The sequence below is a fragment of the Panthera onca genome, chromosome A1 (assembly GCF_046562875.1).
Source record: "Panthera onca isolate mPanOnc1 chromosome A1, mPanOnc1 haplotype 2, whole genome shotgun sequence".
In the NCBI taxonomy this organism is placed as follows: Eukaryota; Metazoa; Chordata; class Mammalia; order Carnivora; family Felidae; genus Panthera; species Panthera onca.
In genome coordinates, this window is record NC_138339.1 from 99,690,685 (window position 1) to 99,709,721 (window position 19,037).

The 19,037-nt window shown below is 37.9% G+C and overlaps 1 long non-coding RNA gene across 1 annotated transcript; it reads left to right on the top strand.

The window, feature by feature from the left end:
• Positions 1–690: 690 nt before the first annotated feature.
• On the top strand, positions 691–18,015 carry LOC144615666 (uncharacterized). The gene is made up of 3 exons (XR_013554071.1): positions 691–881; positions 6,605–6,683; positions 17,782–18,015. It is a non-coding gene; the product is annotated as an uncharacterized LOC144615666 (long non-coding RNA).
• The last annotated feature ends 1,022 nt before the right edge of the window (positions 18,016–19,037 follow it).

Below are 19,037 nucleotides of genomic sequence, written 5' to 3' on the forward strand. Positions count from 1 at the left end.
CCACAAGCATTTTTCACAGAGCTAGAACAAACAATCCTAAAATTTGTATGGAACCACAAAAGACCCCGAATAGCCAAAGCAATTTTGAAAAAGAAAAACAAAGCTGGAGGCATCACGATTTCAGATGTCAAGCTTTGTTCCATTTACAAATCTGTAATCATCAAGACAGTATGGTACTGGCACAAAAATAGATACATAGTTCAATGGAACAGAATAGAAACCCAGAAATGGACCTACAACTATATGGTTCTATAGGCGATAATCTTCAATAAAGCAGGAAAGAATATCCAATGGAAAAAAAAAAACAGTCTCTTCAACATAAATGCTATTGCAAAAACTAGACAGCGACCTGCAAAAGAATGAAACTGGACCACTTTCTTACACTATACACAAATATAAATTCAAAATGGATGAAAAACCTAAATGTGAGGGGCGCCTGGGTGGCTCAGTTGGTTAAGCATCGACTTCGGCTCAGGTCATGATCTCATAGTTCATGGGTTTGAGCCCCGCATCGGGCTCTGTGCTGTCAGCTCGGAGCCTGGAGCCTGCTTTGGATTCTGTGTCTCCCTCTCTCTCGGCCTTCCCTCCCCCCCCCCCCCCCCACTCTGTCTCTCTCTGTCTCAAAAATAAATAAAAAACATTAATTAAAAAAAATTAAAAAAAAAAAAAAAAACCTAAATGTGAGACAGGAAACCATCAAAATCCTAAAGGAGAATGTAGTCGGCAACCTCTTTGACCTCAACCATAGCAACTTCTTAACTAGACACATCTCTGGAGCCAAGGGAAACAAAAGCAAAATGAACTGTTGTGACCTCATCAAGATAAAACTCTTGTGGACAGCAAAGGAAACAATCAAGAAAACTAAAAGCAGGCTATGGAAGGTAAGAAGATATTTGCAAATAACGTATGTGATAATGGGTTAGTATCCAAAATCTATAAGGAACTTATAAGACTCAACACCCCCCACCAAAATAAATAAATAAACAATCCAGTGAAGAAATGGGCAGAAGAAACGAATAGACATTTTTTTCCAAGGGACATCCAGACGACCAACAGACACATAAAAAGATGCTCAACATCACTCATCATTAGAGAAATACAAATCAAAACTACAATGAGATACCACCTCACATCTGTCAAAATAGCTGAAATTAACAGCTCAGAAACAACAGATGTTGGCAAGGATGTGTAAGGGGAACCGTCTCACACGATTAGTGGGAATGTAAACTGGTGCAGCCACTCTGGAAAACAGTACAAAAGTTCTTCAAAAAGTTAAAAGTAGAACTACCCTATGATCCAGTAATTGCACTACGAGGTATTTACCCAAAGGATGCAAAAATGCTGATTCGAAGGGGCACAAGCACCCTGATGTTTATAGCAGCACTATCAGCAATAGCCAAACTATGGAAAGAGCACAAATGTCCATTTACTGTTGAATGGACAAACTATTAGAATTAATATATAAATTAATCAAGATCACTGACACAAGGATAATACTCTAAAAATCAATTATATTTTTATGTTCAAGCTTCAAATAAATAAAAATTGGACTTAAAAACACAGTGTTGGAGTGCCTGGGTGTCTCAGTCGGTTTAAGTGTCTGACTTCGGCTCAGATCATGAACTTACGGTTTGTGGGTTCAAGCCCTGCATCAGTCTCTGTGCTGACAGTTCAGAGCCTGGAGCCTGCTTTGGACTTTGTGTCTCCCTCTCTCTCTGCCCCTCCACTGCTCATGCTCTGTCTTTTTCTGTCTCAAAAATAAATGAACATTAAAAAAAAAAAGTATTATTTATAATAGCATCAAACCCATAAAATAACCACCAATAAATCTAGTAAAAGATATACAAAAGCTCTAGATGAAACTATAAAACATTATTGAGTTAAATTAAAGAAAACCTAGATAAATGGAGGGTTACATCATGTTCACAGATTATAAATAAATATTTTAAAGATATCAACTCTATTTGCACTCATGAGTTCAGCGCAATTGTAATCTTTTTTTTTAAAAAGTCACATTTTTTGTGGAAATTCACAAGCTCACTCTAAAATTTGTATGAAAATGGGGCGCCTGGTTGGCTCAGTCAGTGAAGTGGCCAACTTCAGCTCAAGACATGATCTCACCATCTGTGAGTTCAAACCCATGTCGGGTGTCGGGCTCTGTGCTGACAGCTCAGAGCCTGGAGCCTGCTTTGGATTCTGTGTCTCCCTCTCTCTCTGTCCCTCCCCTGCTCACCCTCGGTCTCCCTCTGTCTCTTAAAAATGAATAAACGTTAAAAAAAATTTTAATTTATATGAAAATATATGAGGTAATCATGAAGAACAAATTTGTGGTAGTTACATACCTAGGCATATTTATAATAGATAAAATCTACTACAAAGCTACAGTAATTACAACATTATTATACTCACACTAGGAAAGACATACAGACAACTGTAATAAAATATAATTCAGAGACAGACTTACATATAAATGGTGACCTGGTTTTTGACAGAGCTGATACTTCGGTGCAGTACAGAAAGACTGGTCTTTTCAATGAATTATTCTAGGTCATTTCACAATCCATATAGAATATAAATATATAGAGATATATATATAATATATGTATATATATATATATATATAATATATGTATATATATAATATATTATATATATATTAAAAGTAAGAACTTCTGTTCATTAAAAGACACCACTGAGAGAATGAAAAGGCAATCCACAGAGTAGAAGATAACTGTAATACATTTCGCAAAGGATTCTCATCAAAGGTATATAAAGGACTCTTGCAAGTCAATAGGAAAAGACAGAAAATACAATGAAAAAATAGGCAAAATTACTGAACAGATATTTCACGACAAGCAACATTGTGATGGCCAATAAACATTAAGAAAAAGTACTCAGTGTCGTTAGTTATCAGAGAAATGCAAACACCCACATATCCACAAAAATGGTTAAAATAGAAAAAGACTAACACTAACAACTGTTAGTAAAGAAGTAGAACAACTGGAACTCTCACATACTACTGGTGGGAGCATAAACTGATCCAACCATTTTGAAAAACTCTTTGGCAGCATCTACCAAAGCTCAATGTATACATATTCTATGACCAAGCAAACACAACCCTAGATATATATCCAGCCCAAGTGTGGATCTCCATTCAACAAATAAAAGTATGAGAATATTTTTAATGGCTCTAAATTGGAAACCACCTAATTTCCATAAACAGTAGGATAGACAATCAATTTGTGATATATTTCCACAATGAAATACTGCATATATAGCAATGAGGACAAATGAGCTGAAACTATATGCAACAATATGGAGAAATTTCACAAACATCATTTTAAGCAAAAAAAGCCAACACAAAATAGTAAAAACTATGTGACTCAATTTACATAAAGTTTTGAAAAAGGCAAAACAAATCTGTGCTGTTAGAAGCCAATGCAGTGATTATATGTGGATGGGAGGAGGAGTTCCGTTTCTTAAATTGGTTCTGCAGATGTTCTTTTGTGAAACTCTCTACACCTGTGATCTGTTCACTTGTCTTTACTGAAAAGAGAATTTTTAAAATGACACTGAGATACTATCGTTTATTGTTTATTAGATTGGTAAAAATCTAAAAGTTCGACAAAATCATGTAATACCAAAGCAATGGGGACACAGGCACTGTAGCGAAGTATAAATTTACATCGTTGTAATTGTTATAACTCATATGAAGAGCTGCTGGATAATATCTGTCAAAACTGCACATGCGTATACCCTTTTACCCAGAAGTTACAGCTCTGGTTATCTACTGAGGGTTATACCTGCGTATGAAATGATGTGTGTATAAGGTTATGCATTGCATAATTTTTTGAAATAGAAACTTGTTGGCAATGACCCATATATATGTCCATATGTTACATCCGCACAAAAGAATACTATGTGAGTGCAAAAGAAAAAAGAAAGAACAAAGAGCTCTCTATTCACTAAACAATATTGTCAGTCAGTTTGGAATAGTGATTTAGCGCCTGAATTCTGGAGTCAGACTGCCTGGTTTCACATCCTGGCTCCACTACTTACATTTCTTTTCTTTTTTCTTTTTTTCTTCTTTTTTTAGTTTATTTATTTTGAGAGAGACAGAGACAACACGAGTTGGGGAGGGGCAGAGACAGAGGGAGAGGGAAAATCCCAAGCAGGCTTCATGCTGTCAGCACTGAGCCCTGCTCAGGGCTTGAACTCACAAAACCAGATCATGACTTGAGCCAAAACCAGGAGTCGATCACTTAACCGATTGAGCCACCCAGGTGCCCCCTACTTACTTTTCTGTATCTGTATTTCCTCATCTTTAAAACACTACCTATCAGCAGAATTGTTGTGATGGTTAAATAAATAGTTAATTTATGTAAAGCATTCGGAAACAGTGCCCGACACAAAGTAAGCACTATGTAAGTGTATTCTTTTGTTATTGTTACTGATATAGCAAGATTTTCAATATATGTTAATTTAAAGAAAGTTTGCAACACCGTGTGTTATATCCATTCTTTTGTGTAAAAAAGGGAATATGGAAAACGACATATTCTGGAGATATACCCAAGAAACCCCCCATGGGGAGGAGGGTGCTGGGAACAGAGCAGATGAGAGACATTGTTAACCTTTTTATGTATTGTGAGTTTCGAACCATGTGATTGCGTGACCTTTTTGAATAATTTACAGGAAGAGAATGCACGCAGAAAATGAATGGCTATTGATTCACAAAATTTATGTGTCATCCCAGTTCCACCATACAACAGTATTCCATTTCAAGAGTTCTTAAACTTTTCTGAGGCTCAAGTTCAAAGAGTTGCTAAGAATCAGTGATTATTGTGAAAGTGCATTTGTAAAGCATGTATCTGCTGGGACTCTTTGGGTGGTTAAGTGACAGGAAATCCAACGTGAACTAGCTTGCCAAGAAAGGGGAATTTATTGGCTCACGTTACTAAAAAGTCCAGGAGGTAGCTCTGACTTCTACATAGCTAGATTCAGGCCTCCAGTTATGACCAGGCTTTATTTCTACTTCTCTGCTCTGCCTTTGGCTCTAAGCGCAGCCACAGCAACTTGAGTCTCTCCCCTAATGGTGGCAAGTTTGTTGTGGGTCCTCTAGCCTCAAAAGCTCTCAAGTTCAAAGTCTAGCAAGAACAGTAAGAGTAGTTTCTGGTCATTTCCATCAAAATCTTGATAGGCATCTGGGTGGCTCATTCAGTTAAGTGTCTGAGTGTTGGTTTTGGCTCAGGTCATGATCTCACAGTTCATGAGTTCAAGTCCCACATCGGGTTTTGAGCTGACAGTGCAGAGTCTGCTTGAGAGTCTCTCTCCCTCTCTGTCTGCCCCTCTCTTGCTCATTCTCTCTATTGCTCTCTAAAAATAAATGAAAAAAAAAAAAAAAAAACTTGAAAAAAAGTAAAAAAAAAAAAAAAAAATCCTGAGATTCACTCTAATTGGCCCAGTTCAAGTCATGCTTCTATGGTGGATGCAGGACTCTGAATGACTGGGCTTGAAACTGAAGGTGACATAGGATGCTCTGTAAGAAAATAATCTCATCAACAACACGTATTGGATAGACTGGAGTCAAAACTTGAGTGGGGAGGTAATTGGAATTGTACAAGTGAAAGACAGTGCATTGTGCTAATTCTGAAGTGGGAATAAGTTTAAAACATGGTGGTAAAACATGGTCTGACTTCAAAAAGTAAAGCTCATTTGAACAAATAATAAAGGAGGAGAGATCATTCTAGATTAAAAGATCCTGAAGAGATAAATAAATACAGTACAAAAGTCCCTCTTTATTTGTGGCTTTGCTTTACACAGTTTAATTTACCCGCAGTTCACAGCACTCCAGAAGCAGATGAGCCTCCCTCTGACTGATCATAAGGTCAACAGTAGCCTAAAGCTCTGTCACAGTGCCTAGTCATTCACCCCACCTCATCACATCACGTAGGCATTTTATTGTCTCACATCCTAAGAAGGGTGAGTGCAGTGTAGTAAGATTCTTTGAGAGAAAGAAAGACCATTTCACGACACTCTCATTACAGTCTATTGTTATACTTGCTCTATTTTATTATTAGTTATTGTTTATCTGTGACTGTGCCTGGTGAATAAACTAAACTTTACCATAGGTATGTATGTATAGGAAAAAACCCCAGCCTGTGTAGAGTTCAGTACTATCTGCAATGTCAGGCATCCACTGGGGGTCTTGGAATATATTCCCTAAAGATAAGGGGAGACTATTGTATGCCAATATGTGACTGAATCTTAGTTCAAAAGAAAGCAACAAACGCCTTCTTGGGATAATGGGGGAAATTTGAATAGGGACTGGATACTAGATGATATTGTGAAAATATTCTTAATGATTTAAGGGCAGGGGTGGCTGAGTGGCTCAGTTGGTTAAGCTTCCATGTCTTGATTTAGACACAGGTCATTATCTCACGGTTCATGAGATGAAGCCACCATCGGGCTCTGGGCTAATGACGCAGGGGATGGGGATTCTCGCTCTCTGCCTTTCCCCCTCCTAAATACATAAATAAACATTGAAAAATAAAAATTTTAGGGCAGTAATGGTGTGGTCATTATCTAAAAAATGTCTTATTCTTAGAAGATGCTTGCTGAAGTGTTTAGAGATAAAGTGCCATGAGGTCTGCCTCCTTACATTCAAATAATTCAGAAGAGAAAAGGTATGTGTAGATCATAGAGATAAAATAAAATTGTAGTATGTTAAAAATTATTGAACTTAGGTGATAGGCATTCAGGATTTAATTTTATTTCAACTTTCTTGTGTGTGTTTGAAAATGTTTATAATTTCAAAAATTGGGGAGGAAATGGTCTGAAAAAGAGGGGACTGTTGTGCATATTCCAGAACTCAATTTCCTTTTCAAGTTCTTGGATCTTTTAGTCTGGTGGTTTGGGTAGGTTGAGAATTCTCCGACTGTGAAGGCATATAGGGAAAGACAACTGGGTGGATAAAATGAGAGGTCACAAAAAGAAGCAAAAAAGACTAAAAGAAACAGTCAAAATGTGGTCAGTGACTCTCTGTGGGTAGGTAGATTAACACTGGTTTCACCCTGCTTTTTGGTAATTTTATGTAATTTCCAAATTTTCTACAGTGATTGCTGATTATTTTTATAATGAAACAAAAGAAGAGAAATTTAATTAAATAGAACAGGAGTGAGGAAAAACTAGTAAGAAAAAATATTAAAGTTGGTTGGAGTTTGGAAAAAACCTATCCTTTGGGTCATGAATGGGAGCTGGCTAATATCTTCTTCCTTTCTTAGAAGTAGAAAATACATTTATTTATTTATTTTTATTTATTTTGAGAGAGAGAGCGAGCACATGCATGCATGAGCAGGGTAGGGGCAAAGAGAGAGGGAGAGAGAAAATCCTAAGCAGGCTCTGCACTGTCAGTGCAGAACCTGACATGGGTCTTGAACTCAAGAACTGTGAGATCATGGCCTGAGCTGAAATCGAGAATCAGACACTTAACTGACTAAGCCACCCAGGTGCCCCAGAAAATACAACATTTACAGGGAATGGTGTTTTGTCCAGAAGAGAAAAACATTATAATTTCAGGAAAACTGAAGAGTGTGGGACATCAGGTATGAGTAGAGAAAAAGTGCATTTTGAGGTTGGGTAAGAAAGGAGAGTTTCCTTTTTCTTAAGATTTACCTTTGATTTTGGGGAGGTTAAGGCTTCTGAAGGTTGGTTCTAGTCTCAAGGGACGGGAAGGTTTCCTTCTAAAATACCCAATCTAAGTTGTAAAAAAAGGCAGGGGTCTAGAGTACACTTTGGAAGTAAATATGAATGTTAAGAGGCACCCAAGTTGTGAAAAATGAAGGGCAGTCTTGAGATGAGAATTGTTTTTAGAGATTTTATACCTCGATTCTCACAATAGAAGGTCTGGAGAGGTTAAATGATTTACCCAAGATCAGCCAGACTAATGAAGGAAGCCAGCTTGAAAAAATGTCCCATTAGGATGCAGCTAGGATATAACTATTGGATATATTATAAAAGTGAGCATGGTATATAATCTGTGACTTCTCTGAAATACTTGAGGCCTCTACAATTGTCTAGTGAAGTAACTTATATGAATCTATACATCACTGAGGATATTAACCGTTGTATAACTGATGGGAGCTAGGAGTCATGGTAGCAGTCTGGACTGATTCGTAACTATAAGTGAAGCTGAACATAATTATATAAGTTTAATATGTTCCAGTTTAACCTTGTAAAAATTAGATCATGAAACTGGGGTTGTAAAGGTTAATAAACTTGAAAAGAAAAACAAGCATAAATGAAACCTGCAAACAATGCACATGAAGCTTCCAAAAAACTCCGGTCCTCATATACCAACTTTGGACTTTTTTTTACACAAATTTTAATCAACAAAACCTCATAGAGCCTTCACCATCACCATGTAGCCCATTATTGGGAAAACTTGGATGTCCCTGGAAAAGTGGAGAGACGTGTTTTCACCATTCCAGGCTACAAGATACTGGGGTTTAGCCTCAGCCCTGTCCTAACAATTGTTTAGGTCTTAAACAAATCACTTCACCTTTAGAGGCCCTCAGTTTACTTATATGCTTTATCTCAGGGGATTTATATACTTTAATCTCAGGGGATTGTACTTTCCTATTTAAAAATCTCATTCTTGTCACTTATTTATGACAGGGAACATTTGCAAGTAGTCTATCGTGAACCAATGTAAGCCCATTTGTTCAACACTTGTCAGGTTAAAATCAGGTCATTAGATGTCGGATGATTAAAGGTGGAGCATCCATGGGCCTCTCTCACACAACCAGGCTTCCAGGTGATACGTTAAAATAAAAGCAAACCTTAAGTTCTGCCAAATTACTTTTGTAAGCAAGCAAACACAAAAGCAGTCATGTAGCTGGTTGTTACAAACTTAGGTCAGACCACAATTTCTGGCTTCAGGCACTCTGAATGCAACAGAAGTTCACTGTGAGCGGGCTCAGGAGCTACACAGTTAATCCTCTAGTTATTAGGAAACAAAATCTTTCACGAGGAGATAGTGGCCAGATAAAACAAAGCCCTAGACCTCAGGCACTAAATCAAAGGTAAAAACCTGTGGCCCTCCTGGATTCTTACACCTTGTTGAAAGGCCATGATGTATACACAGCCTATCTTGAACACCACTCACTTACTTGACCAATAAAAAATTGTATCTAAAAAAAATCGTTTCTCATATTCCTCAACTAATTAATAAACCCTTGTGTATATTTCAGTAAGATATTTGGAATTCTTGTGTAGCTATCTAGGGAGTGTGGAGGGACTTTAAACATTAAAACCTCTATATTGAGATTAAAGTTAATTTATACACCTACGCCAGTCTTATGTTGATTGACACTGTACTATCAACATCCAACAACTGGGGCATGGTTGAGTAGAGTGATATATCAAAACAATGGAAGTTCATAAAAATATCTACTATATGGATACCTCACTGGAAATCCATGTACATAAGAATGCTAAACAGAAAAAAACACAATATGGAAGATGATATGTTAAGATATTCATTGAACTAAGATTATATAAATTGTTGATACGTACTGAAAGATATCAAAAGGTAAAAAGTTTCTTTTCCCTTCTCTTATTTTTCAAGTACGAAATAGGGGAAAATACCATGATGTTATGATCGTATTATCAGTCTACTTGGAAACGTCCCTAATGTTCAGGTTCTAAATCACAACTATGCATTCGTTCAACATATAATTATTAAGCATTTACTATGTGTCCGGCGCTGAGGATATAAAGATGAAAAAGACCAAATCCTTGGCTTCAAGGAGCTAATAATCCGGTATTTTGAAACAAGTTAATTACTTATTATAATACAGCAGGTACTACAAGAGAGTAGTAGCACCTGCTGAAAAATCCTGAAAAATGCTTCCGAAGGTCCCAAACTTCAGGCCAGAGTTATCCACAGCCCACAGGACATATCTATGGAGATATACTATAAGCCCCTCTAATGAAACATGACCAAAACCTAACTTGTGACTACCCCTCCCTCTCCCTTCCCCAACCCATTCTTCCTTCTGTAGTGTAGTAGCAGGTAGAGTAAGCCATAGCCTGTGATTATGTCCACAGGCCTCTTCTATGTTGGTGATGGTGAGCCCCTTCCCCCAAAGATCTTGCTGACTGTAGAAGTCCTAGGTGTTTCCCTTATCCAAAGGTTGCCTCAGCCGATTGGACGAAGAGCGAACACCTGCCTGGAGGCAGCCATTCCAGAAACCGATCAGCTGCCTATTAAGTGCCCTGATAGGAAAACTCAATTATAATAGGGACAATGTTTGGTTAGAGCAATTCTCTTCCTAGGACATTTAAACTGTAGGTCTGAGGAAAGAGCCAAGCAGATGGTAGCAGGAACAGAATTCAAAGACACTCAGAATACAGTACACGGAAGCCGTGAGTAAACAGAAACTATGAATAAGTAGTAGACCTGAGGCAGAGGGTGCGATAGTTGGTAGTAATAACACAGAAACAGAGAGAAGCCGTTACCATAAATGCAAGGGCCCATCAAGCTGCTGCAAGAACAAGGACACCTGGCTTACCTACTTTACTGTTCCCAAACTATGCCCCAGCCTATGTAGCCCAGAAATTCTGGTATCCTTATTTTTACTCATAAACACGCAATAAACTGCTAACCGAGTAACTCTATTCTTTTCCACAAAAAATTTGTGTAATTCTATTTCTACAGAGTCAAGGCTGAAGTCTGGAAGTCATCCTCCTACTCCCTTACCCCAAATCACTGAGTCCTGCACTTTCTACCTTCTGATTTTCTCTTAATCCATCCTCTCCATTCAACCCTTATCAATCTGCGTCAGTTCCTGATCACCATAATTTCATTCTTTTTGTTAAATTTTTTAAAAATTTGCTTTGAGAGGGAGGGAGAGAGAGGGACAGCAAGCAAGTGCAAGTGGGGGAGGAGCAGAGAGAGAGAGAATCCCAAACAGGCTCTGCACTGACAGTGCGGAGCCCAATGCAGAGCTGGAACTCATGAACCGTGAGATCATGACCTGAGCTGAAATCAAGAACCAGAGGCTTCATTGGCTGAGCCACCCAGGTGCCCCCTGATCACCATAATTTCTTATCTGATTTCCATGCCTTCACTTCTCCTTTCCCATCTTTCATGCTGCCTCCACAGTGATTGGTTTGAAAACAACTTAATGAAAAGAGTCTAAATAGTCATTATTTGAAAATGATTTTGTTTACATAGAAGCTCAAAAAGAATCCATGGGAAAACTTCTAGAAATAACAGGACTTGGGGTGCCTGGGTGGCTCAGTCGGTTAAACATCTAACTCTTGATTTCAGCTCAGGTCATGACCTAAAGGTTCCTGAGATACAGCCCCACTTTGGGCTGTACCTGACAGTGTGGAGCCTGCTTGGGATTCTCTCTCCCTCTCTCTCTGCCCACCCCCCTCAAAAATAAATAAATAAACTAAAAAAAAAAAAAGAAAGAAAGAAAGAAAGAAAGAAAGAAAGAAAGAAAGAAAAAAAAAGAAGCCTGGTAAAGTGGCTGAATAAAATAAAAGCTTAAAAAATACCTTTCCTCTATAAGGAAATATAAAGGAAAAGTAATCCTATTCATGATAGCAACCAAAATATCTAAAATATCATAGATAAGTTAAAAAAAAAAAAAAAAAAGAATGTGCCATGAGGAGGAAAACAGCAAACTTCAGAAATATATACAGAATATAAACAAATGTCTCCATTACTTCTTATGATAAACCCCTAATTTTCTAAGATAATGCGAATAAATCTTTGCTTCTTATTAAAAAAAAAAAAAAAATCCGATCCTGAAAAGACTGAAGAGTAGAAACATGTCAATTCAGCCCACATTAACATGTGGATTTAATGTAACCCTTATTCAGTTCCCCACAAAACTGTTTGGGGAGGAGAGTGCCTTGACAAAACAATTCTACAATTCATGTGAAAGAACTGGTAAGAATGGCAAGGAAAATGTTATAAAGAAGAACATTTAGGGGGACTAGGCCTCCCAGATATCAAAACATGAAAAAACTGTGCTAATTAAAAGTTTAGACACAGCATAAGAATGCAAAAATGAATGGAACTGAACAGGAAACTCCCATTTGTGTAAACAAACATTATAATATGTAACAGTAATTTAACATACCTTATAATTCCATCAGGAAGAAATGGATCAGTCAATCAATGATTAGGGAGCAAAGTTCAGATATTTAGAAAAAAATCCATCCATCATTTAAGACTTTGATGCTCTCTCTCTCTTTCTCTCTAATCATCTTTCCTGGACCATAAAAACTGAAAGCATTCCTTAATACTTCTCATCCCAGGCACCAGACCCCAGTTTGAGTGAAGTGCCTCCCATTTAACACACTGTATTGCAATAAGTGGTTTACTGGTTTGTCGTCAAACTCAGACCGAGACAAAGAACTGGGAACTCAAAAGAACTATGATCTGTACCATCCCTGTCACGTTCATATTCAATGCTCAATAAATGTAGCATTAATAACAGAGGAGAGGAAACAGTAAATGCCCAGGATGCCAAGGACCCATTGAATAGCTTTTATTACTCAACTAAAAATTCGTTGTTGTATTACTCAAGATTTACTTCTACTTGTACAAGTCTAAACAATAGCAATTTCAAAACCAAAATATTAAGGTGACACACACACATACTTTTTTGAGATCAAAAAAAGAATAAAGTAGTAAAATGAATATAAAAAATAATCCTCAAGGCAATAGATAGCGTTCAGCTAAATCCAATCTGCCTCTCCTTTGTTCTGCATAGAATAATACCTTTTCTTTTTATGTCATTTTAAATTCTACCCAGGTGTATTTTCTCATCTACAGATTTTAAGAGGAAACTATAAGACTCCTTGCCATCCATAAAAGTTATTACTTTTCCTGCTTTGTTGGGGGGCACAGATACAATGTATTCCAAAGAACCATGCATCCCAGTCATGGTACAACAGAGCAGCCATTCATAATTGTGCAGGGTAGAGGTAAGGGCACATGATGTTATAGCAGATTTCCAAACTATAGCACCAACGGCGAGGTTTGCATTTGTGGTAATAGTGGTGGTAGAGTGTTTTTATTTTTTTTAACTTAAATATATATTTGTTTTGACAAGATCTTTTTATGAAATCTGACAGGTGGACTGTTTCTTGATGACTTTGCTATTATTACATAGAAGAAAATGTTTTTTATATTAAGTAATCAAGGCACCAAAGGTAATTCAGAAAGAAAAAAAAAAGAAAACCAATGTTACAGAACTTTTTTTTTTTTTTTTAACCTATATAATCCCTCATTGTCTTCTAAAGGAAGGCAGTTGGTCTACGGCTTGTTTTTCTCCTCAATAATGAATGGCAACCCTTCTCAAACTGAAGACAGTGCCAGTATTCATGACGAAGTGGAATATGCAGACGAGGGAGAGAAATTGAATAAGAGAGAGGGAGGGCTGATAACTGATAGTGGGAGGGAGGGGGGGAGAGATTAGGGAGGAGTCTAACAAGGAATTTTCTAGAAAAGTCTGTGAGCTATGCAATATAAATACCTTCATCTATCTCCTCTAGGAAATAATCTGTAAAATTTACATTGCTAACTATTGCTGTGGTGAGCAGATTGTTTTCTTTATGAAAACATGAAGACAGCTTAATATGTAGCATCTGAACAATTACACTCTAGATTTTGCCCCTACCCACTTTTCTGAAACTGTTTTCATTAAAATAGCCAATGATCTGATGATTACTACGGCCAAAATCTAGAGGAGGAACTGACGGATAACAATTAAGAAGAAAAAGAGAGACTCATTAGGTATTAGGTATTGGTGAAAAGAATCTTGAACAAAACGTGTCTAAAGGGTGTTTTACAAGTTCAACATTGGACAGGGCAACGCAAACTTCATTTTTTATTACTTCTCTTTAAAATTTTCAGGGAAAATATTGCACAATATGGTGCCACTTTGCACCCATAAAAATGTCTAGAATTAAAATGAACAAATGTTGGTATGGAGCAACATGACTCCCACGTATCGCTGCTGGTAGCATAAAAAGGTAAAACTACTTTGGAAATCAGTTTGGCAGTTTCTTACAAATTAAATAATACATCTGTATTTTCCATTCCTAGGACCCAGTATTTCCATTCGTAGGTGATTTTTCAAGAAAAACAAAAACTTGATGTCCACAAAAAAACTTATACAAGAATGTTCATAACAATTTTATTCATGGTAGTCCCAAACAAGAAACAACCCAAATGTCCACTTATAGGAGAATTGATAAACACATTATGGTGTCTTATGAAATGAAATACTACTCAGCAATAAAAAGGAATCACAAAAATTTCTTGATGAAGGAAACCACATATAAAAGAGTACAAACTGTGGTTTATATTTATATAAAGCTCAAGAATATGGTGATAGAAATCAGAAGAATGGTTGCCTTTGGGGGTGGGGACCAAATGGAAGGAAGCACAAGAAAACTTTCTGAGATGACAGAAATATTCTATATCTTGATCAGGGTGATGGTTACACAGATGTGTTGACTTCTACATTAGGCACAGTAGGTACAGTGCCTAGGACTCAGAGGATTTTTACGGGCCGTGAAAATATTTTCATTTTAATTTCTTTTAAAGTTAGAAACATAAAATGAATATAGCAATAATGCGTGTAGCTTGGATTGTATTTTTTGTTCTACCAACATGATTGTAAAATATAATTCTTAACATTTTGTATAAAGAAAGAAGCCCATGAATCCAAAAGTACCTAGGGCCCAGGAAAGTCATAATGCAGCCTGGTTTATGCATTTAAGAACATCCATCAAATTATACATTTAAGATACCTGCATTTCACCCTATTCAAATTTTACCTCAATAACGAAAATGTTAAAAAAAATTTTTTTTAATGTTTTTGTTTTTTTTTGAGACAGAAAGAGAGCATGAGCAGGGGAGGGGAAGAGAGAGAGGGAGACACAGAACATGAAGCAGATTCCAGGCTCTGAGCTGTCAGCACAGAGCCTGACACAGGGCTCACACTCACGGAGTGTAAGATCGTGACCTGAGCTGAAGTCAGATGCTTAACCGACTGAGCCACCCAGGGACCCCACAAAAATGTTTTTAAAAAGTACATTGCTTTCAAATTCTTTGGTAAAAGTGAATTCTTTGTGACGAAAATGAAGACATAGTAAAACTTTCCTCAAGGGATTAAAAGAAAGAGACTTACTACAAAAAAAAAAAAAAAAAAAAAAAATGAGCATACTGTGAAGGAAGAAAATACAGTCTAAAACAGGAAGCCAGAAGATAGAGTTATAAAAATAAAAGGAAAATCTAGGACTTCTGCCATTGTATCAGTTGCTGGGCGGCATATCAGAGGACCCATTTAAGAGAGAGCACATTATTTTTTTGTGTGTGTATTTTTAAAGATATATATTGAGATCCTGAAATACTCCAGAAACTTGAACTAAATACAAGGTCTGGTCCCTAGCCTCAAGGCACTTACAGATAACCTGTCTGTGAAGTTCTAGCTTCAAAACATGTTTGCATGTGTGTATTCTCACATTATTAAACTACAACAAAGTTTTTTCAGTTTCATATTCTGCTTCAAAAATACTAAGATAAAATCTAAAATGTTATGGCACTTTGGGGCGCCTGGATGGCTCAGTCAGTTAAGTGTCTGACTTCAGTTCAGGTCATGATCTCACGGTTCATGGGTTCAAGCCCTGCATCGGACTCTGTGTTGACAGCTCTGAGCTTTGGATTCTTAGTCTCCCTTTCTCTCTGCCCCTCCCCTGCTCACACTCTGTTTATTTCTCTCTCTCAAAAATAAATAAACATTAAAAAAAAATTTTTTTTTTTAAAGAAGGGTGCTTTGGAGCTGAGAGAGAATAACTTAATAACTAGCACAGTCACATAGCTTCATACATCAGATCTGCAAAAGTCAACAAAAATGAAGTTATTTTAAAAGTGAGTTAGTAACTTACAGGAAAGCTCAGGCTTCGAGACTTAGACACGGTATCCCTATTTTTTTGTTTATTAGTTTTAGTTTATCCTCAGGCACAAACTTTCTCCCTGACTGAAAGACATGATGTACACACTTACCCATAATGGAAGCAGGGAAAGGTGTCAGTTTTGTTTCCAATGATAAAAATTATTAACATTTCATTGATAGCATGTAGCTAAGGATAACTTCCTTTTCTTTAGTTCAGTTTTCTTTCTCTTTTCTGCTTCCTTTCCCATCAAAACAAATAAAACAGTCCAAAAAAAAAAAAAAAAAAAAAAAGAAGAAGAAGAATTCTTACTTGTTGAGAAAGAAAACAGGGGCATTGGCGAGAGGGAAAATAAAAATTATTCAGAACAAGGCCTGAAGAAAGTGTTTGGAAATTAAGTGTGTGAGAAGTTCTGGAACTTTCTCAGGATGCAAGTAGTTGCAGAGTGGAGGAAGTTAAGAGTCCATGTGGGTTATACATTGCATCCTGTTAATGTTCCTCAGCATTTGGAGTAAAGAATGCAATCTTTTATTAATTATTTTTGGCTGAAACAATTATGTTTGGCTACTTTGTGGGACCCAAGGAATTTAACAAAAATCCCCTACCCCTGGACAAGCAGAGCAAGACTAACTCCATTTTGTGCTACACCCACCATCTCATGTATAACCCCCACATGACCTACTTATTGCTTAAGACACTCCCCCACCCTAGTCAAGCCGCTGAGCACACCCTTACTGGAAACCGGCTCATTTAGGAATGCAGAACCTCTAACAGCCAAAGAATGTAAACCCCGCCTTTTGCCCGCCAAACTTTCGCACCAATTCTTAAGCCCCGCCTTTTGCCCACCAAACTTACGCACCAATTCCGACCAGAGTGATAGGCTAGTTCAAACAGTTACTATAGGGTAAATTGTAATTCAGTTGGCCACCTGCGTGTGGACTGACATGACTATGCAACTTTCTGTGTGTGTTACAATCTCATTGGCCACTGACCCCTATAAAACTGCTACGCCTCTTAACCTAGGGGTCCAAGTCCCTGCTCCGCTGTGTCGGGTATACTTGGGCCCAAGCTCGAGCTTGCAAATAAACCCTCAAGCTTTTGCATCGGTATCGGCTCCTTGGTGGTCTCTCGGATTTGAAATCGGGGGCATTACAACTTCAGAGGGCTTCTTTAAATATGACCCTGTATTTACAGATGGTATATGCCACTGGATTCGTTAGAGTTGCACAACTTTCCTTTGTTCACAGATTCATTAACTCTAAGCTAAGTTCTCGTTTAGGCTGTTTACACCTTGTCTGTATTTCTCCAGGACAGATGATTGCATCTTCGCCTGGTTTCATATAATTTATACACCTCTTTGGAAATTAACAAAAGTGCTTTTGCAAATAGTGTCTTAGGTGAGGTAGGCAGGGCAGATGTTAGCTACTCTGAGGAAGCCAGTGCCACATTGTGACCTGTGCTTCAGATTCATTCACAGTGCTGCAATCAAGGTGCAGGCATTTCAAGGCTTGGCTGGGAAGAATCCCTTTCAAGCTCACTGTCATGGTTGTTGGCAGGATTTCGTTCCTCTCTGATTGTTGGACTGAGGCCTTGATTCCTCCTTAGCTGCTGGCTGAAGGCTTCCCTTGGCTCACTGTCTTTGGGTTTCTCCATAGAACATTTCAGAGTATGGCACTGGTGTCAACAGAATAAGCACACAAGACGGCAAGGGAAAGTGCCAGCAAGAGAGGTACCTGCTGGCAAGATTGAAGTCTAATTGTGAAAGTGACATGACTTCCCTTTTGGTATTTTATCCATTAGGAACAAGTTACCAGCCCACACTTGCGGGGAGAGGATTCAGAAGGATGTGAATGCCAGAAGTTGGAGATCCTTGAGGGCCTCTTAAAAGTTCACCTCCCACAGTAGAGAAAGGAGAAAGGGCACAGAAGCTGAGGCAGTTGTGGGAGTAAAGAACCTGAGTCGAGGGAATTCTAGTAGTTAATGATGCTCTTTGCTTTGTCTCCATGATAATAAAGAACTATTGTTACCACAGTAGATGATAACAACCGACAGAGTAAGAAGAGATAAAACTAAAAATCAGATTTAACTTCATAAAAATATAGTGATTGTGGGGAATAAGCTTAGAAATTCCCTGGGCTTGCACCAATGGGTTAACAAGGCGTAAAGAGTTACAAAGCCATATGATGCTCACACCCAAGCTTGGGTAAACAAGATTAGGCCCCCAAAATAAAGTAGGGAGGGGCAAAGGCTCCCAGAATAGAGAGGGAGAGACAAGACCCCTAACACAAAGGTATATGAGGTAAACAAGATTAGGTATTCAGGGCCAAAGTTCCCCCCCAATTTAGTACTATAGCAGAAAGCTGGTTTCACAGGAAGAAAGGACCAAATTAGGTAAACAGGTAAATAGGGCTATAGAGCACTGGGCTGTGGGGGAAGTTGCCCAGAGCTGAGCTGATTAGCAAAAGAAAAAGTGCCTTGTTAAGCCTGAGGTCACATGTCCTATCTGTGTCATCCCCTAGGCTAGCTAAGACAAACAGAGGTGGTGCCCCCTGTTTGCTGTGAACAACCTTCCAACTCACCTGGTGCCAGGATTTTGTTTTGTATTTACCCAGAGTCCTAACCCCGAATATCTTCAAGACCCCATTTCTCTCAAGTCCATGAGTTGATGTTCACAGCACGTCCATCACCATGTTTGTAAGCCTTCTGATCCTAATAAAAATGGGGCAAGGACCCTTATTCGGGGCTTTTGTCTTAGCCATCTCTCGCTTTTAATCCTGCATCTGCTCTCTTGCTGGCCAAGAGAGAACTTTAGACTTAGAGTCTAGGACAGTGATCACTAGAACTTATGTGAATTACTCACATTTATGCCTAATTATGACAAAGCAAGCCCAATAATGATAATGGTTATAATTAAGATGTGACAAATACTTTACTGTGTCATTTTATTTCAAACACATCCTTTATGTAATATAGTTGCAAATAATGAGGCTGTTTTTGCAATTGTAACAGAGGCTCTGTTTCACTAATTTGGTGTGTAAAATGAAGCCACATCTCTT